Raw genomic sequence first — 27,533 nt, 5'->3', positions numbered from 1 at the left:
TGCAGGCGATATTTCGTATTCCCGGCATGCTTTTAACGAACTTCCTTCTCCTTATAAGCGCGTCGTTAATAGACCCAGCAGCTACTAAAAGCGGTCCATGAATACGAATCTTTAGATAAAGACAGAGACCAGGATAGGACAACACGGTTTATGAGCTAAAATATATTTTACAGGAGATGATAGACATAAAAGAGGCACTCGGAAAAGAAAACCAAAAATATATGTCGAAATATATTTCATCTTGACTAAATCCGGAAGAAAGAGAGTAAATGAGAGAGACAGAGAAGGCGAAGGAAGAGGAAAGAGGAAAGAAAAATGGCATATTTCATTACGTAAAAATGCAAAAAAAAAAAGAAAAAAAAAAGAAAAAGCCTTCGTCCCGCGGTAAAGTGCTGCGCTCGTAAACCGCGAGGAAAAGTACTATTACATATGACATGCGCAAACACATTTCCGTTTACATTGTAACTTTCGCATTTTCGAGGCAATAAAATTCGGAGCAAAAAAAAACGTAATATAACTAAATTCACTGTTAAAAAGCGGAAGTTTTATCTTTAACGTACAGAAAAAAATCATCATTAAATAATCATCAATTTCCTAATTTAATTTACCGTATTTTTAGTATTAAAAAAAAAATTACGCGACAAAAATTAGACATGAAATTAAAATTGAAATTAATTTTAGAACAACACACCGAATAGAAGTATGTTATATAAAAAATGTATATGCGAAATAGAAAAATTCAACGTGTAAATGATTAATGTGACAATATTTATTTTACGCGAAATCTGTTAATCAAATTTTCATTAAAAACTATATTATTCCATTATTTTTGTTAATTTAATTAAATGGATATCTGTCATTTAGAATATGAGTCAATTTTGCTAAAAACTTTTTGAAGCAACAATATATTGTCACGTAATTCCATTCGTTTATTTTTATTATTATTACGATTTCTTTTTTATTTTTTTTTGTAATTTTGTTAACACAATTTTACGGATGGCGCATTAATAGATTAAGTAGTCGAGGGAAGATAATGAATATTAACGATAATATCGTCGCCATTACAAATCATGTGTCATTCGTGATAATGTGTGTGGGACCAGAATTGTCGAAGCGTGACTTGTCTACGATTCTGGCTAACTTACAGAATCGTCGCGTAAGACAGGATGTCACGAGCCAATTCAATGGCTCGTCACGTATTTCTGTGGTTGCAAAGGGACGACTCAGCGACCCAGACACATCACGTTCTGTATTTATAAACGAATACTGTGCCCGCGTGTATTTTTGAGAAAATGCTATATGAAATCGATCGTCGCCTCAATTTGACTCGCAGCAACGTGAGATAGTAATTTAGGAATCACGAGCCAACGTCGTTTATCGTTAAAATTAACAGATAAAGCGAGTCACATTTTATCCCTTGCACTTTGAACGATAATGCTTTGTCATTCGCGCCGTATTCTGTATTATTTATATATATTTTTAACTTTCAAGCCGATCAAAATTGAATTTATATATCTGTTCAAACGCGTACTTGTACAAAGTTTTTACATGAAAATAATCGTGACACCGTGAAACTTGGTAAAGTCGACTGAAACGTTTGTTACAATAAATCTCAAAGGATTTGTGAGACTGCTACGCGAAGTCACTTGAAAAAGTCGGTCACGTATGATCAAACACTTCGCTCGTTTCTCCTTGTTTGCGTCAAAGATATCAAAAAATATTGAATCCGTAGACAAACAAAGTGAGAGTAGTGCTGAAAGATTGAGCCGGGGTACGTATGACCGCTCGCACAAGAGAGAATCGTTTGATTTTGCTGCGCTGAGAAAAAGAGGTTTGGCTTAATGGCGTCATCTTAACTCTCGTACGATAAAAATCTCGTGAAAAGTGCTCGAGATGAGAATATGAAACAGAAATATGTAGGGAGCCGGGTCGAAAAGCGTACGATAGATCGAGGGTGGATAGAGGGAAGAGGGGAAGGGGCGGAAAGGTCAAGAGCTACTTTAGACGCGCATGTTCAGTATAATGGGGTTCTTTTGACAAAAAACAGTCCATGGAACAGAGGCTGCGTGTGTAAGGCACTCGAAGAGTGTCGATCTATACATATGCTTTCTCGCGAGATGCCCTACAGCGACGATAAAGCTTTATTATTAGTCGTTATCTCACAGAGAGAGGCTGTGCAAGAAGGATTGAAGTGAGTGTGATCGTGATACATCATTAGTACACGGCCCGTAATTTACATACTCTATTTACACGTTCTTAGAGTCTCAATGAGTTCATTACGAGAAGTATCTGGCCTAATTTTTTTTTCCCACGTATACACCGAATTTTTTTTTCTCATTACAATTAACTGTTGAAGTCGAGTTATCCGACAGAGATTTCGTCACAAAATTATTATTAAATTTGTTTAATTAGTAAAAAAAAAAATATATGAATATATGAATATATTCTATACATATATTCAGATTATTGTAGCCGCAATTTGGAAATCACAACCAACGGATACTCTTCTAATCAAATTCTACAACGTGCGCGCAAGACTCTCAGCTCGCGTAATATACGTCGGTTTCGAGCATAACGTAGCGCTCTCAGGTAATCGACCGGCGAAACTTTGTGCGTGACGCGGCCTTCCTTTTCCTCTCTTCCCCGCTTTGTACGCGACGTGGCCTTTTCGGCGCGGCCGATCTAATCTGCGTATAAATATACATACACTCATTCGCGAATTAATGAATATTGATGCGTGCGTCACGCACGCGGATAACGCGTGGGCTGAAAATAACCGCGGCCGGAATGCGCGAAAAAGCCGCCACGTGCGACACGCGGAAATGCGCCCCGCAACGGTCTGCGTCGTGTGTGCACACTTTTATCTCCCGAAGCGGCGCTCCGCGATGCTTCACGCTCTTTACGTCGCTGTTGCAACCTTTAAAATTGTACGTCGCGCGACACGGAGAGTGCAGATTTATTTTCCACCGCCGCGCACATCGTCCTATCCGCCCGACCCTTTCGCTCGCTGCACTCTCGCTCCGCGACCGTGCAAACATCGCGCAGTTTTCCTGACTCGGTTAAACTATTCTTTGGCTTTTTTTCCTCCCCCCATCTCTCTCTTCGATAAAAACTCGACGACGCTGGAAACAGATAATATTTCCCGAGCGCGCCGGCTAAAGCGTACGAATATTGTTTCCTCGGGTCGAGATTCAACGTGTTACACAACGTCAGTATCGCCGGAAATGCTCCCGTACTTAGTTGAACGCGATGCATCCGAGCTTAATACCGCAGCGTTAATGTATGCGTAAGCTCTTTAAATACACGGGCAAAGGACGTTAATTCTACATTCTTTCAATTTTTCGCGGATTTACAAATGTTCGCGTAACGAGCTTCTCTGAATTCCGCCGGGAATCATCCGATACGATCGCGTCGCGGCGATTTTTTTATTTCACGCGGTCGTCTTTCGCCTTATCGAGCCGCCGGAAGGAATTGCGCAACGGTGCATCCGCGTGTACCACTCGCCCTTTTTTTGTTTTCCTCTCTTTACGCTATCTTCGCTGTCATTGTGTCGCGTATAGGAAACGTCGATGCGTGCGGTCACTTTGCACGAAACGTGTCGCCTGACGGCACCGGCGTGACATCCGGCGACAGAAACGCGGGGACCTCGCCCACATCTATTATCATGTGCGTAACGTAACGCGAGGGAGAGGAAACATCTTTCTGCGTACAATCACTATCCGGCGCGACTTGTTCTACGGGACCAGCCAACTCACTGAATGAGGGAGCCATTACGTCGCGGCCGAAGGGGGTTGGCCCCCTTCGCTGTTTCCTTCACTTTACGGCCTTCGGCGAACGGTGTGACTTTCTCGCGGAAGTGGTTTTCGAGTAAACGGTTGCGTATTTTATTCATTTCTTTTTTTTTTTCTCTCTTTCTCTCTTACGAAAGTGTCGAGCATACGAGATGGTGACCACACGCGCTGTCGTCGCCTTCGTCGTTCGTTATTACATCGACCGCCGCGGCGGCGGTCTATCGCGGCATATTAATTCGACTTGGTTCGGGAGGGTCCGATGAAGGATGATTCATGAAAGAAGGCGTCACACAAACCGCCCTTGAGTCATGGAATAGATATGCGTGAATCGCAGGTGTGAGATATACGCATCAGGCGTGTAATGATTTAGTAAACGTTCAACGCAATTGATTTAAATTAATTCTTCGGGTTTATTTTGAGGAAAGAATTTTAAGTATTTTTAAGAAAAAAAAAAAAAAAAAAAAATATATGTGTATATATATATATATATATATATATTTTTGTTTTCTACAGTGCGACTTATTTTCAGTAAAACGAACTGATGAATGAGTAACGCAACTCGGCGCGAGAGATCACGATAGTACGGCATAATTAAATTTGTTTTCCTGATTTCAATGTGTATTAAAACGCGTATCAGAAATAGACGTTACATGTCGCGGCGGCATTCGCTCACTTCCCGCATGTCAACCCTATCCAGAGCGCGTGTGAGTATTTTCATAAAAGCACTGTCAGTCATCATTAGCGACGTAGCGACCAATATCGTGACGGCATTGTGGTCCCGTTTAAGCAATTGTTTATTAACTTATTCGAACCATCACGCTATAATCCGGGTCATCCCTCTTTTCTACACATTCAAACGCGCTTCTTCTCCCGGAAGGCGAGATTTAATGAATGAAAAACGTAACGTCGGATCAACGTCAATTATCAACACTTAGGGCATTGCATTTTCTACGAACTTAGTATGAGAAAAATTTTTTAATCAAGTGATGTCGAAAGGGAACGTCGTCCGGAAATCAACAACTCCACTGTCTTTATAAAGAAATAAATTTTAATAGTTTGCAGCTATTATAAAGATAATATTTTTATAACGCGCGCTACGCGCGCTGCTGTTTTTCGCGAAATCTTAATTCGCTTCGTTACATTCGGGAATATTAGTTAATTATATTAATTTCTTTAATACATAAATATATAATTTAATTAATAAAATATAAAATAATTCACTTACCTTTGTATCTCTCGGTTAGGTTAGGGCGAGGTAGGTTGTTTTCCATCCTTCCGTCCTTCCTTCCTTCCTTCCTTCCTTCCTTCCATCCTTCCTTCTGTGGCAGTTTCTGAAGTATCCTGACGTGTTATAGCACTTCACATCCCTTGGCACTATATTACCCTGCTCTGCTGTTTTTTATAATTACTGTTACTGATCACTGATACTATCACTCGAGAGACGAACGACCGAGAGAATGACGGTGGTTTATCGCGGCGATTTTGTTACGATTAAAATTAAGAAGCGCGACAAACGATCATTTGTTGTGTTGATTCACGCTCTCGATGTTCGTGGAGCTGCTTTCTTCCACCGGGTCTTCACGCGAGTCGTCCTCGAGCTCGAGACGAGAAACCGGCCGCGATGTAAAGCGAGGTTAAAAAGTCTCTTTTGATCCTTCGATCGATTCCCGTCAATAGAACGAACGACGCGGTGAATCAGTGTTAAGCGGCGAACGAGACGGACCGCGATACAAAATGTTCCCCGCGCACTTTATCTCTCTCAAGTTCCTCGCGAATACACTTGCTCGAAACGAGTTGAGAATCCCAGCCGCGACGAAGAAGACGCGCGAGGTGCAGATGACGTCACGCTCTGATGTTGGCGGTCGCCGGAACCAGCCGAAAAAAATCATGATGGGAGCCTTGAATCGGAAATGCCCGATTCGATTCCAGCGCAATTCACGTCGGACGCTCCCGCGCGCTCCGTCTACGACATAACCTTTATTTTCCGAAGCACTTTTCCGAGGCCCGAAACGAAGCGCAGAACGAGTTGAATGATGCAGGAGCACAGAAAATGATCGTTCGCACTCTTGTCGACGTCGTCGATACTTATTTGTCTGCGAAAGCTTCCTATCCGCGGTTGAAAATACGCGTAATTGCGGAGCGATTACGTACACGTCTTCACGCCCGTGTCCCCGCAATTAAACTGACCGCTAGGCCCTTGGATAGAAAGAGACAACCAGTATGAAGAAGTGAGACAGCAATAGGTCTGTTCGTCAACCTTCTTTCGCGGAGTTTTCGAAAGCGCCGAGCTCAACGCTGAGTTAATTAATTAACGTTTTTTTTTTTACGCACTCAGCGAGCTCGAGGCGTCTTCCTCTAAAACAAAAAAATAACAAGATGCTCCCAAACCGTCGTCGTCATAAAACTCCTGTTCGAGCAAGCTCCAAAAATTATCTAATCCAAATGCTTCTCTGTTTCGTAAAAATTTGTTTCTTAAAAAAATCACACGCAGCAACAGACAGCTGGCGTTCACTCTCGCTTATCGCGAAGCAAGCCAGTTTAATAATTTTTATTACACATGTCGTTGAAAACATTCTATTATTTAGAAAAGCGATTTGATGATTAAACTCGATATCGATTAGTAATGAGATTTTTGTAAGCGTGTCTAGTGAACTTTTACGAGGCCGTCGAAATTTTATGAAGCGATGTGAAATATCATTCGACCGCAAAAACAAATAAAAAGGTAAAAAGATCGCCGAAGTGACTTTCCACACTTTCGGAATACATTGTCCATTGTCATGCATCTCATTCACCAACGACAGGGTCGTTCTCCGCGTAATCGAAAAGTGATTAACGGCCAATTGTTTTTCTGACAAGTCGACGAGCGTGTCATCCGCCGTTGCTGCTCTGTCAATCTGATTACAATGTAACTGTCGATCAACCGATTTCCCTCATTAACCATATTCTAATGGTTCGTGCACGCGCGATGCGGGAGGCATGATAATCGAAGGACTGACCTGCCCGGAATAGTACCGAACCGTAAGCATTTAATCGGAGTTTGACCAGTTGTTATCCAAGCGTGTTCTTCAAGCTATTCAAATTACAACTAATAATAATAACTGCTCGAAAAAATAATTGTTGAATATTTTCCAATTTGCGGCAACAATAACCTCACCGCTAATCTTTCGACAATTTGAACGATCGAAAAATATTAAATCGAAAGGTTTTGATAAGACAATCGTAAATAACAAAATAAGTTTATTTAGACAAAAGATATGAATAAACGTTTTGTGTATGCGTTTATAAGTATGTACATCCACACACGTGCGAGTATGCATTGTCAATTTGCATATACATAACTCTTTCAAATTTATTTTATTCGCGGTTTTCCCATAGGTCGAATAACTTTTATCTTTATCAACGGGTAAAACCGAAAATGTATTGAAAGTTATATGCATACAGCTGTACAATATCAAATAATCAATGCATACGTATCCGAAAAAATAATAGAATACCTGCACTGCATATTGAACTTATTTCAACAGTTTATTGATTCGTTGACGAGTAATCGAGCACGTTGTCTGCTCCCGATATACGACAATAACGATAGGATGCATATAAATAATGGTAACGTTTTACATACGAGAGAATATTGTTTCTCCCACAAAACAGACAATAAAAAAGATCTCATCAACTTGTCGGTTTCAATCGCGCATTAAAACGTCTCTCATGGTTAAAATTGTTTTCATTAAAAATTTAAAAGATTAATTTCTTACAGGCGAAATAAATTATCGACGTTACTAATTTATTGGGTTTTAAATAATGCCCAGTTGTAATGTTATAAATGAATCGGCTTTAATCGGTAATTGAAATATTTCTCGCGTTTAGAACTCCCTTCGTTGAGATTTAAAAGATTTATTTCTTAAAGATTAAATAAATCATCGGTGTTTCTAATTTATTGCATTTTAAATATCGCGCTGTCATAGCGTTGCAAATATTAATTTCATTAAATGTATATTCGTTTCAAGGATTGAACGTCCTACATGTAATCCGTGCAGGCATTGCTCAGAATCTGTTAAGCCACTATAATAGCCGTTCCGAGTTCTAATTCCGAGCTGCATCTATACGGGCAAGGGGGCGAGATGGGGAGGAAGTCAATCAACTGCTAATTAGTAGCTGGTGGACGGGCATAACCTTATCGGCCGCCGAAATGCCCGCGATGCGCTCGGTCCTTCATCCGGGATGCAGATAGAAGCCACGTGGCGCACGTGCCAGCAATTAATAATCGATTCAAACAGGAAGTTCCGTCGATTGGGCACGTCCGACCGTGACAGCTTCCTTCGCTCTTTATCGGATAATCTACGCGAACTACTTTACGGAACTTCTCGCTCTCGGTGATCTTTATGTAAATTGAATCTACGATAAGTTTATATTAAGGTCATATCGGCCGTATCGCGAATGATTTTCGTGATATTTCAGTAACAAGAGACGCGGCGTAAAAATATGTAATTATGTAGGAAAAAAAAAAGAATTATCTTTACAGTGTAAAATCTTCGTACCTAATAATTATCGATCGGTGTATCGAAGTTTGATGAAACTATGTTGTGCATTATCGGAAAGCGGTACAACTCCGCGAAGTGTTACACCAACTAAAAACTTTAATTCCTTTTATTATATCTCAATTTTTTTTTTTTTTGCGGGTAATAAGATCATTTCGTAAGACTTTTATTTTAAATTATTGTCAAGAAAAATTCAAGCGAGTTAAATGAAGGATCTTCTTATCAAATAGACACTTGTGTGCCAGCGCATATATATTTTGTATATAGCAATTAAGTTTCACGTTAAACAGCGCGGGCAATAATTTTCAAGAACTCCGACGTTTTCGAAAGTCCCTCTTCCGCGGAACTTCCACTCGTCGGAGCGTTTTTACGATTTTTGAACGCGAGTAATAGCGACGAAAGACGCGCCTTTGACGTTTACGTTTCGGCGCGCATTCCTGTGGAGCAACGATGATTTACGCTTCGCCGGGAAGACGGATCCTCCGTCCGCAGAAAATGAGCGGCCGACAGAAATGTCCCGTAATAAACGTCCCGCGTTAAACGCGGCGACGGTCACTTATGCCGTCGGCATGAATTATCCGCGGATCGCGTTACAGGGCGCGAGCCAGCTACCAAGCGCGTGTACGTCCATTACTACGTTGCCATTAAAGCGTTGTTTACGAGCGACGATCAGGTTCTGTTAACATCCGCCGTAATTGATCGCACGTAAAAACGACTAAGGGGAGAGAACACAACGGGTCTTTCTCTCGCGGGTGTGCTCTCGCCATCTGAATAGTTTACCGTGGGTACCGCGAAGTATGAACGGATGATCCCGGATACTCGCGGCATAAAACGGTACGCCAGCAATCGGATTGCTTTGTCAAGCTAGAGGATGAATGTGGATAGAGAATTAGGATAAATTTATATAATTTAATCGGTGGGGTGCTTCTTACACCGTGGACTTCTGGGGATTCGTTCGGTATGGATCACGCTCGTGAGAGGCTCGCGGAACGGCCGATCTCTTGACGAAACTTCCGAGATCGCCGAGATAATTTTCAGCGACCCTTGCCGATTACCGGATCGAGTCATCTCCGAGGAAAAAATCGTGATCTCCGCTTTGCCATGTCGCGAGGTTTATTAGCGGGATTGGAAAGTCCTCGGGAATTACGGCGTTGTTAGCGGAGCATGCTCCCGCGGCCTCCAATCTGCCGGTAAATGACGACGTCGTAGTCCGGCATGCTGATCATGGTCAAAGATCTTGAGGAACGAGAGGTTACAGCGGGGACGAAAATAATAATGGGCGGACGCACGCCGGGTCGGAATGCCCGCGCGGAAAGACGCCAGTTGTACGTAATCGTCATGATTATGGAATTTAATGAATCCTTTCGTAATTGCAATCTCCGGGAATCCAGACTGAGTAACAATAGTCATATTGTCGAGGCCGATGCAATAAACCGATATTGAAAGCTCGGACTGGACGCGATTCCTACTCGAGACCGCATGCATATCGGCGATTTATCGTATTTTCAGTCCGGATGACTACAAAAACGTCGTCGCTGCGGGTCGTTGATAAGAAATACTTGAGGCTGTTCGAGCAAATTTAGATAAAACAAAAATTAATTATAGTTAAGAATTAAAAATCGCGTAATAATAGAATACGCGGAATCTATTATTAACTTTAGACGAATGTGTGAAAGTAAATTAAAAGCAAGAGACGCGCGTATGCGAAATTAAAATTCAATACGTCGTTCGAGTCGTTCTCGACTGGTTTTTAACGATCCTCTCGAGAAGCGACGAGCGTGTGCGGATGTGGAATGTAATGTCTCTTGGTCTTCGCGCCCGAGCATGACGTGACGCCTCTGATTTATCGCCCTTGGCACCTCGGGCATCTACGTCTTGGACGATTATGGTAATTACGGTTGTTACCGGGTAATTCGATAATCGGAAGACCCGAAGCCAAACGTGCTGCAATCTGATGGCACGGCACCGCGGAAAGTCTCTCTCTTTTTCGCGTATCGAGTGCTCAAGTAAGCTCGCGCGATAGTTCACTCGCTCGCTCGGAGAAGCGGAGATGCGAGAACGAGCGGACGGGCGAGAAAAACGAGTAAAGCGAAGTCCGCGCGTGCTGGAGAAAGCGAGAGAAGACGAGAGAGATTTATTGCCCGGTTCTTAAGATATGGAAGGCGGAGAAACTTATTTATGGAGTGTATATGAGAACGGAATCAATATCGGGGAAATATAACCGGCGCGTGAGATAGCTGGTATATGTAGCGCCTCAAATTTTTCATCAACGGCCCGGGAAAACGTCGAACGGCCGATAAAGCACCGCCGTTGTGATTAGAATGATGTACGCAACGATGTCGGCCGGTTATTCGTACAGTTCAATAGACACGTCCGATGGTGCGGCGATCCTTTAAAAAAATGACAGCAAATGCGATAAAGTTTAACATATAATATTTATTATTAAGTTGAAAAAAAGAAAATCATAATGTTACGTGCTATTATATTAAGAGATTATTTATTGGAGATTCAGAAACTCGTTGTAATAACGTAATATGCATAGTAACATTTCTCTCGGAACGATAATTTTTTCTTTCAAATTTCTGCTCTCGCTTTCTAGTTTCTTTCAAACGTACGTACCGGCAAGTTTGCCGCTTTGACTTTTTCAAAGATTTTTACAGCCTTCTTTGAGCTCTTCAGCGCGAAAGGGTGAGCTTCGGGGACGAACTTCTGCAAGTCGAACTGTTCGAGTACACTGCCGGCTTCCAGCGAATTCTCGATGGCTTTATCGGAAATCCTAGATATTGGAAAAGGACAGGACGTATCGTGAGAGGATTCAATCCGCCATCCAGGAGCAATCTGGCAGTTGCAAATTCTATCTTACGTTGCGCCCGAACAGAATTTTTCAGAGTACAATTTCCATTAATTTTTCTTTCATAACACAAGGCATTTGAAAGGAGCGCGTTTCGCGCGCGTTTTTACTCTTACTTTTCCCGCGTAAAGAAAAAAAAGATTAATTTATTGTAACAATTTTCAGCAAGAGACTACGGATATATGCACCCTCACGTAACATTTTAAACACATATTCTCTTTTTAAATGTAACTTATGTGTACGCTTATATGTCAATTATATTCTTATTTTCAAATTGATTACGAGAAAGATTACGAGCTACAAATAATTATTTTAACTGAGTATCACGGCGTGGGTAACAGTAACAAAATCGCGATAGATGGACGTGAATGTTAGATATAATATTGCACGTTTAAAATGTATTGTAATGCGTTGAACTGTTGTAAGGTAACTAGTTGAAAACATAAACACGGCAGGTGAACGAGCGCGCGAGCCTCGTCTCGCATTCCTTCGGTTCGTCTACTCATCCCCCTCCACTGTACCCCTGACGCTTGCGCCAGTCGCCTAGTCGCGCCACGCATTACGCAGCGAGCACAGGTCCCGTCTTTCACAGCGTCGAAAGGTATCGAAATCTGGTAATCACAGCTATGGATTCGCGCGAATTAGCCTTTCCGAACACTGATCTTTACAGGTAGAGTACGTGCGAAGTGTAGGACTCTCGTGAATTCGCACAGACTGCGTATAATCGCACGTGTAATCTACAAGGTCGTCGCGCCAGTTCTAGTCACGCCACGCAGTACGCAGCGAGCAGAGGTCCCGTCTTTCACAGCGTCGAAAGGTATCAAAATCTGGTAATCACAGCTATGGATTCGCGCGAATTAGACTTTCCGAACACTGATCTTTACGGGTAGAGTACGTGCATAGTGTTGAACTCTCGTGAATTCGCACAGACTGTGTATAATCGCACGTGTAATCTACAAGGCCGTCGCGCATCTCGTTCGTTACTTTTCTCGTATTGCGAACGAGAGCTAATGAAGCAGCTTCCCGATTAAAACCTTCTCGCGCGATAGTACCAGACGGCACTCGCGAGAAGACGATTCAAGAGCCGGCTTGCGATTCGTTCCTCGATTAGCATCGGCAACGAGAACGCGTTCGCTTTTTGCTTGCGCATAACCTGAGACAGAAAGGTTTTTTGCTTTATTAGAATCATGTTCGACATTCTCTGGATATTTCATCCTTATCATCGCGACGCGAACAAGCTTATAGACTTTGTGTGTTATCTTTACGACGCCTTCCCCTCTCTCTTCACGAAGGAACGACGGATCGTGTCCTTCTTCGTCGCACAGAGCATTCGCGAAAACCGGGACGAAATAAACTGCACTCGCTAAATTATTAAATCTGTCGCTCGACTCTGAACGGCACTCGCGTTCACAAAGTTCGCCCGAGCAAAGTACGTATATGCCCGATTACTTCTCCTTACTCGCGGAATCAAGCCGACCGACGAATCGCCGGCGGTTCGTTTTTACATTAATATCGACGACGAGAGTAATCTGCTTCTTCATCCAAACGGAAAAAGGTTATTCGGTTACATTTTTTAGCTCTCGTTTTATTATCTTTTATTAGCTCTCGTGAGTGAAATCACCCGGCTGTGGCTGTTTTTCGCCAGTGTCCAGTGCGCGGAAGGAGGACTCGGCTCGACATCCCCGCTGAGAGGAGGAGGAGGCCTTGGAGAGGCATCTTGCTTCAGCGGAGCAACCTCAGGGTAAGCGCCAGCTTTTGTTTTAATAAAATTGATATTTTCTTGGTATTTATTAAAATTGTTTCATCTCCTGGATGACAATTAGAAATGCTTCTATAATTTGAATTTTCTTTGTATGTTACAGGATTGTCGCAGCTGTAACTCCGCTGCTGCGCATCAATCGGTGAGTCGGACATTTTCATCATAATTAATATCATGGGGAAAATATGCGATCCGCACGAAAGAATACCGATAATATTTATAAGTCAGGATTGCCAAAAAGCGGCAGCAACAAATTAGACTCGATTACACATGGCTTTTTTATAAGATCGTACTAAATTTATCATTTAGTATTTAAGATTTAATTTCAATTTTAATTCTATTATAGTTCAGACTCTTACGTACATTATTTATTACACGTTATCTGTACCATTTATATATACCGTTAATGTATAGAATATTAATGCAGATTTTAATACAGATATTTAATTAACTTAATTTTAAGAGTCTTTTATGACTCTTTAGCTAAAATATCATTATACAGTAATAATCGTATACAAATTTAAATATTCAACATTATACATTTGATATAATTTAATGACGTAGGAATTAAATAATTAATAATAAAATTAAATAGCCCCGACGGTTTAATTGAAGCAATAGGATTGTCGCAGTTACACAGTAGGGAATCTAACACGCAGTTTCATCGTTTCGGTAATAGAAAACTATGTCACGTTTAACAGAGACAAAGAGCGCGAGGGGGAACGTTAGGTAACTAACTCTTCGATTGAAAGGTTGGACAACCACCCAATGAAACCGTCGGTTATCGCGATGGCTCACCTCATAAACTGGGACGCGTGTTACCGAGTACGAGCCAAAACCCGACGGTAAAATAACCGTACGAAGGCTCGCGGGCCTCTCTTTTTAGCTTTTCGCCGCAACATTACCGTCGACCCTCCCCGCGTCGTTTGCCCTCTGGATGCTGGCGCGATCGACCAGTGACCAATATCGGTCGGTTAGGATGTAATAAACCCCCGGGCGTCACAGATCATCCCTCCTGCCGCTCGTTATTGAGGCAATATTATGTGACACGGCGTACTTCGGCATACGCGGCCCGTAAAATAGCACGCGAGCGCGACGTGTGCGAGTCTGTATACGAAAACGAGCGACGTAATTCATTGCGACCAAAGAGTAGAAGCCGCCGTCACGGCCAGACTACATAACGTTTCACGTTCAGTGGCTGATTTAATCGCGCGAGTCCGCAGCAAAGCAAATTCTCGTTACCACTGGCTCGACACGGCTATTGAGACCTATGTAAAGTCCCTTTAGCTTATCCATGCAACATTGACATCTTCGTGAAACTAAACCATACGGCGAGAAAGATATCATCTCGCTGCGTTACAATTCACTTAATTTCTCTTGGATGAGCGAGTAGATTATTTTAATTTCTATATAAATTTATCATTTCTGTCAATCAATTATGATGATCATTCCAGCAAATATTAATTGATTAAAAATGAATGAAAGTTGTGATAAATAAATAAAAACTCGAGATATTACATTAAACATTAAACGTGTGTCATGGACAGTAATAGATTTTATAAATTCAAAACAAGGTCAAAATTAAATCGAATATATTATTAAATTGATTAATAATATTAATGCAGTGCAGTAATATTGTTAAATTAAAGCGACATTGACTCATTCCTGGACGCGGAAAGATTACATATTTGTTAATTAACTTTAGGTCTTACCTTGAAACTTTTTGCGTAGTTCAATCCTTCTTGATCGATATCATTGTTTAATTTTTGAAAATTAATTATTATGTAAAGAATAATTTTCTAAAGTCAGAGCGCATATAATACACGCAGTAGAACTGGAATAGGGTTTCTCCTCCGTAGATGTCTGTTCTGTTGATTCATAAAATTAATACTGTCACCTTTTTTTTTTTTTTTTTTACGAAACCAAACGAACAAACGTCATTGTCGTTTCGCAACCCGTGTTTAATTAGAAAGCGCGCACGCCACAGATATCATTTCTCTTTCAACGACTCACATTTGACGTGTACACGTCCGACTTTCCGTAACTCTCGTGCAGTTTCGCGCAACTTTTATACTTTAGCGGAACTTCGTGTTCCACGTCGCGCAATTCTTCAAGGCCACAGCTCGAATCAGGCGTCGGCAGTTGTCCGACTGGTGAATTTATCCGAGTTACAGGTCGCCCAGAGTGATTACTTCGCGACCGTTTGCCGAGGAGAATTTGTCAGGGAGTTAATTGAAACTTCAACAATTTAAAAATGTCGCCCGCGTTACAAATCGGCGGGATACGCGAAGTAGCGGAAAATTTGCAAGGTAATTAAATTTAACTGGCATTTTCGCGCGCGCGGCGGCGGAATTGTGGGCAAAATTGCCGGGAGTTTATTAGACGTACTTCGCGAAGTTGACCTTCCCGCGGCTAAACGCGCACAGTTCGGGTTTGACACCGCGATAAGTTATTCCGGTTTGCTTATGTGAAACCTGTAACCAAAGTGCTCCGACGGCACCCTCCAAAGTGCTTCGCGACGGAGGCGATGGGAAGTGGAAGAGATCTCACGTGTTCGCCTGTCAATATGGCGCGCGAACGGTGCACTTTACGCATACGATGTTTACTCAATATCAGATTACCGTAAGAGATGTGGCTTCGCGAGATGCTTCTTTTCGCCTCTGTGTAAATCGTTTAAGTACGCGTGATACGCCAAAATCGCCGCGTATTAATAGCTCCGATGTTCGGGGGGAGGATGCCTTTCACATGAAATACGTTTTCTTGTAAACTTCCTTTTGTATCTTATTTCCTCTTTAATGAATTCCATAAATATGTCCTCTTGAAAGCGGAACAACTTGCGTTTATAAAAGTTGGAGGACAATAAAAATGTAGTTTTACGATGCAAAAACGACCGAGGGGATTTACGTAGACATATTTATTCGAGATAGTGACAGGATAGCTTTAGCGCACCGATTTACACCCTTCAACTATTAGTCGTGGAATCGTTCGCAAAATACGACACCATCAACGGCGAATAGATACCCAATCCTTGAAAGGAGGACAGTAGAGCTACAGTGTAACTTTAGTGGTAAATTGGAGGTAATTTGCGAGAGAGGCGGTCACCCGGGCAGTTAGCGAGCCAACAACCGCCGCCAGAACAACAGACTTGCTCGTCCTGTGTGGCGTTGTTACCTGGACGTCGGCTTTGCGAAGTCGCAAATATTCTTTTCCATCCGTATTAAAATTTATTTCTTATATCGTTTACTTTTTACGTCGTCAGTTTAACTTGAAAGAGAAATAAGAAAAGAAAAAAATATGCCGTAACGTTACAAAGGAAGTTATCGCGATTAAAATAGCGATCGATAATATTTTCCGGCGAAATTTGGAAAAAAAATTAAAATCGCCCACAATTAAATTTGTAATATCCTTCTCGGAATCTTAAAATCGCGCGAAATCACCGCTTTGCTGAATTACTCCATTGTATCTTCTATCATAAAAAGCATTATGAATATATTCAACGTGAATATAAAGTTTGCGCGAATAATCTCGCCGGCGAGCTAAATAGCGCGGTTATTTTACAACACATATTAAACTTTTATAAAAATTTACAAAGCATCATAATGTAAATGTATTCGTCATTGCTTTCCACGGGGGAAGGAATACAAAAGGCCCCGATAATGAAAAGAGGAAAGAAACGCGCGATGCAATTTAAATTTCACAACATTATTTTTATTCATCCCGTTACAGTTGGTCGGTTAATCACCTCTTTCTCCAGGTACTGCAATCAATACCGCCGTTTGTACGATTAGAGAATAAGTAAAGCGAAATGTGGGGATTCTCTCTCTCCCTCTTTCTTTCATACTGCAGCTCGAAATACGTACATTGTAACGATAAAGCGCTCAATATAGAGTACAATGAAAAGCAGCGCTCTTGTAAGAGGATGAAAGGAGCTTATGTTTCACCATCGCGCACCGTTTGTAAATCATCGTCACCGTTTTCAGACCGCGGGAATTTTACTTCGTTCGATCCCATCCGCTTTGCCTCTATTTTTACACACGCGGTGACCAGGCGGCACGCAAAAGGGCAACGCTTCCGCGGATGAAACGTTTCGCTTCCTCACTTCCGCGGAATACGCGCGATCGTAGGGGCCTGGCGGACTTTTTTTTTTTTTCCTCCCCTCCTTTCCTTTCGATCCCGCGTATATTTTCTGTACCGGCGCGCATTTGCATTTTAACGAAGGGGCCTCGCGAAAGAAAGTTATAAATAAGAAACACTTAGGCACGAACGCTAGATTAAAAGCGAGGTCAATGAAGCCGGCGAACGGCGAAGTTATATTTACGACGAAGATCGTAGACGCATATTTTTTTTTTTTTTTTTGCAATTTCTTGAGAGCCGCAGGTGTGTGCATAATATAAAAAACGACCTAAATAATAGTAAAAAAAAAACTTTAGTTTCTTAATGTTTATTCCGTAGTATATATGACCGTTGTTAGTCCCAAAGTGCTTCGCGGTTTGATGAATTAAAATAAGATGCAACTTAATAATATTTTCGATAAATTTTTGAGTATACCTAGTTAATAACATTTATATTATGTTGATATTACGAAAAGTTGTGTTAGGATTTTTATTTTATAGTTATTTATTATAATCGATCGCTTTTATATTCGCGAGAGAAGAGCTTAAAAGAGTTCGCGACGTGGTTTGAGGCTTGGAAACGAAAGTTCGGGGCGAAATAATCGCACATAGTTGTAGTAGGAACGATGTACAGGGCTTCCCAATTATCTTGAGGAACGTAGTGAAAAATCACGTCAGCGTCGAAGACGCCGAGGCTCGAGCAAGCCGGCATCGTAATACGAGCTTAGTTGAAAAGCTGAATCGCACTCTTGGGGCAACGCCTCGCTCGTTGGCTCGGAACCCTTCTGACTTACGAGCAGATTAAGAAACTCCCCGGGTCTCGATAACCAGCCTCCAAAGTGCCTCGGGTCACTGCTCGGCCGTGAAACGATATCCCAACGGAGCCCCTCGGAATTCGGCAAGATATTATTTTCCGACTTTCTCCGTTCGTGTTAATTACAGGGCAGCTTTATGTTATTAACTCGGGAGCCTCGTGAATTTAACGCTCTTAAGTTTCACGATTCCGGCGAATCGACAATGCTCGAGCGCGCCAGCATTACGTAATGATCATAAATATATACCTTTGCCTCGAAATCCGAGACCTTCGCGGTGTTGAGGGGATCGAGAAAGTTTTTCTGCGGAATGGAAAAAAATCACGACCTCTCCCCGTAATTAAATTAATTAGTGTTAAGAAAACAGACTTTCTCCTGTTTAAATCGACAGATTGAACGTATCGTCGAAATAAAGGTTTTTTTTTTTTTTTTTTTTTAAATCGACAGCCATGTATTTTGTCGCGATTTATTATTTTGTTGAGAATGAAAACGGAGGAAATCAAATGGTATTCTTAACGCAGAAAAATAAGAACAAAGAGGAGGAAATCCTTCTTTTTACATCCGACGTTTATAGGCACGGAGGATACCCGAAATGTGTCGGTGTTGATGTCTCAAAAAATTGTTTAATGAACGTACGTGTTTCGAGCTCACGTAAACTACGGAAGTGCACGGCATGCACCTGTCGAAGCGAACGAATGTCTTTCACTCGCCGCGAAACCGTGACGGGAGACACCGTCTGTTATTTATACCGGAGCAATTTTTTTTTCTCTCTCGCGTTTCGTTACACATAGTACGACACCCTGAGAAAGCTAACTGTCAAGATTATCTTTGTGGAACAACGACGAAACGTGATATCTTAATTTCTTAAGGAAAACACCCGTAACAAACGTCTCAAGCAAATGAGAAGATAATTAAATAACTAAGAAGGAGAAACTAACTTAGCCTGCTGTCCCCAGTCTTCATCTCAATGATATACGTTTATTATTAATTTAACATATATTTATTTTAATATATTAAATTACTTTTATATTTTTAATTATTTAATACACTAGTATATCTTATTTTAATATTTTACTTAGAATAAATACTTAACAAATTCTTTTTTTTATATTTTTTTAAAAATAATTTTTGAATAAATATGAGAAATTAAATATTAATTAATCAGATTTTACAAGTACTAGTAACAAATTTTGAAGCAAGCGCTATTTGTCAAACGTTATCGTTGAGAACCTGAAATGTTTAGATGAAACATCGTCTTGCTAATACGCGCGGGTCGTAAAACCTTTCTCGAGTGCACATCTGGAAGCTCGCAATGAGTGACGAAGGACCGGAAAAGGCTGCGGGAGCGGATCAAGGGGGAGGGGAGGGAGGGAGGGAGATCTTAAGAAGATAATCCTTTCAACCGGTTGATTTATCCGTTCCGCGAATCGAAACCTATATTCAATTATCCATGTAAATTAAAATAGATTTATCGAAGAAAACGTGGGACATCGAAATACCTCGGTGTTACATTATTTATAAGGGCAATTACGTAAAGTTTGATAGTCGACACAATTTTAAAAACTTTACAGCAGCGGAAATAATTTTACATATTAATATGGAGGCGGAATGTTCTACGAATAACACAAAACATGGCACGCATTAAATATTTCTTGCATTACTGTTTACGTTGAAATACACGGGTTTCGACTTGAAGCAGACGTGTGGAAAGTTCCGGTGACGTTTTACTCGCGCGCGAAGACGTGTATCTCCGCTCCGGAGATCCGTCAACGCTTCTCTCACTTTGTTCGCGGGCCTTCCGCAGCGAAATGTGGCACTCGGCCGGAATTGTCCCCGTACCGAAACAATAGCTTGAAAAATATTCAACACCTCGTGTTTTTCTCTGTTTAACGCGGGAGAGAGGCCTTTTTTCCGTTCTGACGAAGCTCTGCCGGAGAAATAGAGTTCGCGCGCGAGGGCCTCCGGAAAAAGGAAACAAAAAAAAAAAAAAGAAGTCGGATTCCCGTGGGGATGCGCCTCGAAACGACTCGTGCGGAAAAAAAGAAAAAAAAAAAAAAAGAAAATTCGTCGACCACCTCGCGTGAGTTTTCCACCGCCACATTGTCGTCCGCCACCTCGTTGTCGACGGAAAATAATGAAAATATTGACCCAAGCGAGAACGACGGCGCATTATCCGGACGTTTCCCAGGGCCCGGGGATCTGTACCGGTTACATCGTCTACGTCGCCTTCGCCGTCGAAGGCTGTGAGTGTTTCGGAGAGAGTCGCGCGGCTTTTAACGCCCCGGTTTTTCGGTCGTCTCCTAAGCAAACAGACCTTTGGCGACGCGATGGTCCGCGCTTCTTTTTCCACCGCGTGCAAGCACATGTCCGCTTTATCCGTCTGCGCGTGACCATATTACGAGCGATCGAGCGGAGAGTAGAAATCGTTTACGTTTTTCAACCTCGCGGGCATCGACAAATATTCCACTTGTGTTAGGTACGTGTGTAAACAAGTCGCGCGACAATCCGTGCCGTCTTGCGTTCTTCGAGGCACATGGCGCTTGGAAAACGTTTATGACCGAACGCGGGACTTAGAAAAAGAGCGACGGTAGACCAATCGTGAAATTTTGAAGAATTTCAGCGATAAATTGCGCAAAAAGAATTTGCCAGACGCAAATTATATCGTAGAACAAAAGAAGTCGGGAAACAGTCCCGAGCGAGGACAGAATTAACATACGTAAAAATTACTTAAATTAATCTGTTTCTTTTCACGCTTAGTCATCGCGGACTGGCTGTTACTTTTTATTTTCGTGCGATGAGTAGTTTTATTTTTCGCGTCGCGTTACTACGTAATTTGCTAACCAAGAAAGATTTCAGAGCATTGCTCGCGAACCTTTACTCGTACAATACTTTTCTTTTTTTCTTTTTTTTTCTTTGTAATTTGTAAATTAAAGGGAGGGAATTTCTATCAAAAGACAAACATGGTCATCTTATTGATTTGGCGCGAATAGAGTTTCGGTCGGCGGAGTCGCACGAAGATTAGAGAGCTTTAAAATTTGGAAATGTGATATGAATGCACGCTCGTTGAACTATCAGCCTGTCCACACAAATGGGGAAGTGCATTCGAATAAAGTGCATGCGACGCGATGAATTGGCCGCGATAGAAACTCACGATGGCGCAAAATCGCGAACGCTATTGAATAGCGGCCGCGCAACGTCGCATTTACGAACTGTAAATACGTGAAATGTTGAACACTTACGTAAAACGAATTAATACAATGTTACATCTATATGTAGGCCTTGGCGTGTGAATGCCGCGAAATACTGAAATTCACATTTAATCCACCTTCACGTTTAAAACCGCTATTCTTGTGTAGAAATTCACTTCTTCCATATAACTTTTATATTTTACGTTAAATATATGGGCCAAGCAGGCGCTTAAAACATAAGTTTAAATATGTCGAAATATATTATCACGTTACAGAGAAAATTCAAAGAAAACTGAATTAAAACGTTAATTTTCTCTTTAAATGGTAAAAAAAAAAAAAAACATATATATATGACCATATGCGATAGCAACGCTTTTAAATATCTGTGAAATAATTAAATTATTTAAAGTATGAATACACAATTAAATTACCCGGTCTCGTAATAAATTTAAAATTTTAGCCGCAGAAGCATTTATTATATTATTAATTACAAATAGAATTTTGTAATAAGAATAACGTACGGACTTGATATTTATTAACAAGGAAAACAGTTTGCTCGTAAAAAATAGAAACAAATTTCGCATTACGACGTAATCTATATTAAACTTGACGACGCAAAATCACCGGGATTCAGCGCTTTCCTTTTCCCATTTCTATGCTGGGAACGTGCTTCTGAAGGCTTGTAAAAATGGCACGAGCAGCGTGACTCTGTCGGCACCATTCCACTGTATTTTCCGTCCTAATTATATCCCACCCCAATGCGAAACTCGTTACGGTCATCTCTCGACTATGCGTCGTCTTGCATTAACCTGCAGAATGTTTTGCTCGCTTAATTACAATGGCAATTTCGTTAATTAGGTCAGGCACACGTATGTTACTGTAATAACGTTACCGTGCCGGATAGGTGTATATGTGAAGCAGAATTCGATTTATATTTGGCTATCTATCTCTGCCCTCTAACTTTGCATAAAATATTTTATACAAAAGCGCGTAATATCAGTGGATTTAGAAAAAATTGACGACGAATAAAAAGCGCACACCGGTTTTCAAGAAAATTTTATTCCGAATCAAGTGAAATTATTTTACGATTTTAATCACTACTTGTAATTAATTTAAAATTTTAATTTTAATTTAAATCGATACGTGTGCTTTTTTTATTGCTTTTATTATATACACATTTATTATTTGTCGACAAAAAAATGAAGCTCATTAAAAGAGTACTTTACGTTGACACAAATAACGAAGAATGCAAATTTAAGAACTGAATATTAACATAAATGGAAAACGACGTAATCAGGTTAACGGCGTTAATTTTGTTCTCGATCGGGAAAATAACTATTATCATTCTTTAACTGGCAAAGACATTTCTGTCAAGTTTGCTCTAACAAAGAGACTTTTATTAGATATTAAAATTTTATTCGAAGACAAATGTACACATTAATTTTGCATTGAAGTAATGTACATATTACCGCAGCAATTTAAATTGCTTTTTTTTTCTATTAGTCAACGCGATTAAAATTAAATGCCGAAATTCTGTACAATTCGAATCTTTGGAACATCATGCGATCCGCGAGCTTAATTATTGCAGCTTGCACAACTTGCAAATGCTTAGACGTGCACCAATGCGGCTTGGTACGGAACGTAGCGTCACGCAGCCTACATTACAAATTGGATATTATGCAATTACCTAGCGATTAAATTAGGCGTTGCTGACGCCGCAATGGTTGCGCTTGTACGCAACACGTACCGCTGTTCCTACGTGTAGCCGTGAACATACCCGTCTGTAAGCAACCGCACTCACAAAGTGCCCTCGACAATACGAGCGTTTACTAAGCTCGCGAAATACTTTGTTCCACAACGAGCTGTGACTAATTACGAAACGTCGTTAAGAACATTCTCCGCGATTCTAAGCGCTCGTCGTTGCAGAAAGATAAATTGTATTTTACACCGTCTATTTTACAAGCAGAGAACAGAAACGCTTTAATATGCAGCTAATGTGTCAAAGAGGGTGGACTTAAAAATCCGGCTAGTTTTTTTTCCTCTCTCTCTCTCTCTCTCTCTCTCTCTCTCTCTCTCTTTTTTTTTTAATAATCCAAGTGATACTTTTTTCTGCCACGACGTCAAGTTTTACAAGTGGAAATCACATTTTTCACGTATAAAATTTAATGTATATTATAAAATTTAACACTTCTTGCTCGCGTCTATTTTTTATTTGATATGAAGTAACAGTTTAAAGTGAGCCTGCTTGTCTTTTTCAAAAAATTTGTTTTTCGAACTCGGCGTTTCATAGCACAACCCGAGTCTCTCCGGTGTAGTTGAAAGATCGACGAGGGCTCAAAGGATTGTCGTTCTTGCGTTTTTATTTTTCCGCTTCGTTCACTCGTTAAGACCATTAAGGCCAGCCAGTTGGGTGGCCGATTTTCAACGTCGGTGTCGTCGTTCGCGCGTGTGTCTTTAGCTCCGAAAATAGTCGCACTCGCAATGCGCATAACCCGATATTTCTGAAGTTTACGGTTCCTATACTTGGGAATTCTCGGAGGGAACGATATTTCCGTCGAACGTGCACGGGTGGTCTCTGCCCGCAAATATTCGTTATCGAGATCGTAAGAATGATCAGAATTAATTTAAAATCAACGTAAATGCTTCTAACAAATAATTGTAAATTTAATAACTTATATACATTTGGGATATAATTATCGCAGTATTTCAGAACATAGAGAAAGATTCGGCGAACGCATTAAATTATTAAGTTGTTCATTTCACTTTAACGCTGTAGGAACGTTTGTTTTTCTCACGTTCTTGTCTCGATGACGGGTTCAATTATATTTCAGGTTGATGGAATTAAATCTCACGTTTTTGTTATCATGTATTTAAGCGCGAGCGCTCAAACTTACAGCGATAAAAAATTCGTCACGGGACGGTTCGGAATAAAATCAACGCGCGGGGACCACGCGGCGAAAGACGTAAATGCGGAATCGATTTAAAATACATACGTGTCGTCGCGGGGTGCGAGCAGCATATAGGGAAAAATCGGCGCATCCGTCTTGGCGGCTGCTGACGGATCGTTTGATTGCTTCTCATACATATCGCGGAGAAAAGCATTTGCGAGGAAGATTACCCCTTGCTGAGATGCCGCGGGGTGGCTCGAAGGGGAATACGCGATAACGTCCCGAAACGAGCTCCGTGGGGCTGGCTGTTTTGTTATTTATGGTTGCATTACCGAAAGCGACGTAAGGACAGTAAGTGCGTGGGAGATGCCGCGTGCGAGACTAAAGTATGTATAAAGTGGAGAAGCACATTTTTACGATGCCACGCTGAGCTTAATCCGCCTCCACGATCGATTTCACCCGCGCACTTCTACCCGCTTTCTCACGCGGGGAGGGTGTCCGCGCCATTTTACGCGCCTCGTATGTTGCCGGCGGATCGCAGCTGTAACGGAACGAATATTTTCGTAAACGCTACGCCTCGGAAAAAAAATATACGACGATGATTTCATAACTCGCATTGCGATGAGATAGCAAAAACCACCCTTACTCGTGAAACGAAGGCGTACCACCGTTATCGACGTTCCGTACTATAATTTTTTTTTTTTAAGTAGGTCCTTAGGAAGCGCGTACACGTTGAGTCAATCAATTTTATTGTTTTACGAATCGTACACGTGAGTATCGGATGACAAAAGCGAAATGTGAAGTAACGAATATCAGATTATTACAAGAGATAAATAAGTAAAGCTACAGATTTTTTATTAAATTAAATTTCATTGAATTAATAAATCTTGTGAATTTTTTTTCCGCAATATTTACAATTTTAATCAATAGCGTAAGAGTTAGGTTTAATAATTCACTGTGCATTATAATTTCTCTTTTACGAAACTACTACTACTTTATCATCTGTAAAGTATACTGTAAGCTGCAGCTGAAAGCACTGTAAAAGATAAGTAGGCAGCGGTTGACACGACCGAAGAGAGCAGAGATACGCGATGGGACCTTAATTAAAAGAATCTTCGTTTACCCAGTCTGGGGTGCCAATCACCGCGTTTAATTACTTGCCACTTTTTTATCATTTAAACTTTTCATTGGGAGTTAAGGAAATTTACGTGCGGCTCTCATTAACGTTTATCAACGTCAGTCGAGAGTCGAAAGTACGAGCTACTCGACGATTAGAAGCGAGCGAGTTTGTTTCGTCTACGATATGCTAATGAGGCTTTCCTTTCGCTATGTAACATTCCACCTTTGTAACGAAACGATAGAAAGGCGACGTCACCGCAAGCGCAATCTCGTCTGGCGTCGCGATATCATTGCAACGGATCGCGCTAATTTGTCAAGTTCGTCAAGATTTCTAAGCGCGATTTCGAGGCACGCCTTTTCGGCCCGTTGGCTAGATGTTTTTAACCTAAGCGGAAGAGAGAAATCACTTTTGAAATTATATTTAACGACGAAAATAATACGTGTCCGTTTTACGCTCGATAATTTTTAGCGACGATCTGCGGACGCGCGAACATATCTGGCGCGATACACATCTTTTTAAATACGACTGAAATTGCGAAATTCGCGGAGGCAAATATTCTCGAGAAATATAATCGCGAGAAAGCGCGTTGAAATTGATTTCGAGTAAAAGAATTATTAGCAATACGCCCGGGAGGGGTATTTTTTTTATCTTTGTAATAAAAAGATAGCAAGGTTATTGTCAGGATTGCTAGGGTAATAAACTCGATTGACATTCACTCTTTGCGGGGATAGTCCAGCCGTCGCGGTAGTCGGCAGGCGTTTTGAAATGATAAGTTCTCCCTCTGATCGTAACTCAGTCACGTTTGCGAAAGAAAGCTTCCGACAAACACCACTCGGTTTCGGAGATGGATATACTTCAAGTGTCAACGACGTGACGAACGTATCCTCGCAGATCCCTGCCTGCCGCGAGCTCGTTCGGGATGTATTTGTATAGGCTCGAGATTGAAACTTATAGAATAATTTCCCGAAGACCACATCGTTTATAGTAGACCGTGCGATGTAAAGTCTATTTTTTATTAAACATTATTATCAAAGATATATCTGGGGATTCCAATTACTTTTTCTCATCGAATGAGTTCCGCTAAGAGTCTCCACGATAATTGGACGAAAAAGTGTCTAATTGCAGAATCGCTATTACGATCGTCAAACGGAATGCATAAATCATTGAGGTCAAGTGGCAAGGTCTTCACGGGCGATTTAATAAGAAAAAAAAAAAAAAAAAACGAGGATAGATAAAGCGGAATGAAAGGAACGACTCTGAGATATCGTTCGTTAATTCACGAGAGACGCGTTAGAGGCGGATTCCCTCGCAGATATCGCGGAGCGATACGTTGATACCGCGCATTGTCGACGCCGCGGAGTAATGTTGCTCGCCGCGGAACAAACGACAATGTTATCGTCGTGAGACGGTAGGCCTGCATATAAATACTGATACGGCAATGTGGTACTAATTTATTGCCGAGACCCACGGAGATCCGATTTCATTCCCCTCACCGTTTCTCCTCCTATCTTTCCCTCTCTCTCTCTCTCTTGCGTGCCAGCCGTGAATGCTACTATTATGCATTATGACGCATAATTCCGGCCGCAATCGCGACCAGATCGTCTCGCAATTTCATCGGTACCGTGAGCTTTCTGGGTCGATGGAAAAACGATATACCGGGTTCTTTACGTTGAGCGTAAACCTCGCCGTCAGATTCCTACTTTTAATTACCGACGATTGCGATGCGAAGTTACATTTCCGTAATGAAAGTATCGTTAATAATTTGTGGCGAATCGGTAACGATCGTAAGACCGTTCCGTAGTAACGCGTGCCGATGTAACGGGCAATAGTCTCGGGGTCTGCGCGATGCGATAACGTCAAAGTGTCGCGGGAATTTTCTCCGTTCGGAGGATATCGTTGAATTCGTTTCCAAGAGAAAAAGTATCGATGCACGAATAACGAAGCACTTTGAAAATCGTAGAAGCTTGCAGCGTCGCTGCGACGCGCATCTAGAGGCGACTCGATAAAAGGAATATCGCGGTTGTAAACACCGAGCTACCGGTTTACACCTGTGCATGCTCGCGCATACAAAAGCGACTGCATTCGCGATAAGCTCGACGTTTTCTGGTGTTTGAAGTGCTCGCTGATACCATCGGCAAGTAGGGAAAATCGATTGTTATCGGGAGGGCACTCCGTCTTTCCTAACAAGACGCTTCCGTTCAAAAATTATTTTCATTCATTATTATTATTTAATTATTATTGCGTACCTACTATTAAACGCGTTACTTTGAAATAAAAACGACGCGAGAAGCGCGTAAGATAAAAGTGATTAATTTAACAACGTGATATTTACGTCTCGCGTGCATATTGCGGTGCGTTTTGGTGTCCTCGCTTATATATTGATGCTCACTACTGGTTCGTATTTCTCGGCATTGTCAGCCGAATCTTTAACGATTCCCAGAGGTTCTTGCTGTACAACGCTAATGGAGTTGAAT

At 41.4% G+C, this 27,533-nt stretch overlaps 1 protein-coding gene across 9 annotated transcripts in view; it reads right to left on the bottom strand.

The window, feature by feature from the left end:
- Ten-m (teneurin transmembrane protein Ten-m) overlaps positions 1–27,533 on the bottom strand; it is a 481,599-nt gene that overhangs the window by 426,694 nt on the left and 27,372 nt on the right. The window contains exon 1 of one of the 9 annotated variants that reach the window (XM_070668387.1): positions 5,017–6,060. The exons of the other annotated variants lie outside the window; for them this stretch is intronic. The gene's annotated coding sequence lies outside the window, so the exon portion shown is untranslated. Of the gene's footprint in view, positions 1–5,016; positions 6,061–27,533 lie in introns of those variants that run through there. 9 annotated transcript variants of the gene reach the window in all.

This window comes from Cardiocondyla obscurior, linkage group LG17, assembly GCF_019399895.1.
Source record: "Cardiocondyla obscurior isolate alpha-2009 linkage group LG17, Cobs3.1, whole genome shotgun sequence".
Taxonomy (NCBI): domain Eukaryota; kingdom Metazoa; phylum Arthropoda; class Insecta; order Hymenoptera; family Formicidae; genus Cardiocondyla; species Cardiocondyla obscurior.
The sequence above is the reverse complement of the archived record's forward strand: the minus strand, read 5'-3'. Positions and strand labels throughout refer to the sequence as shown.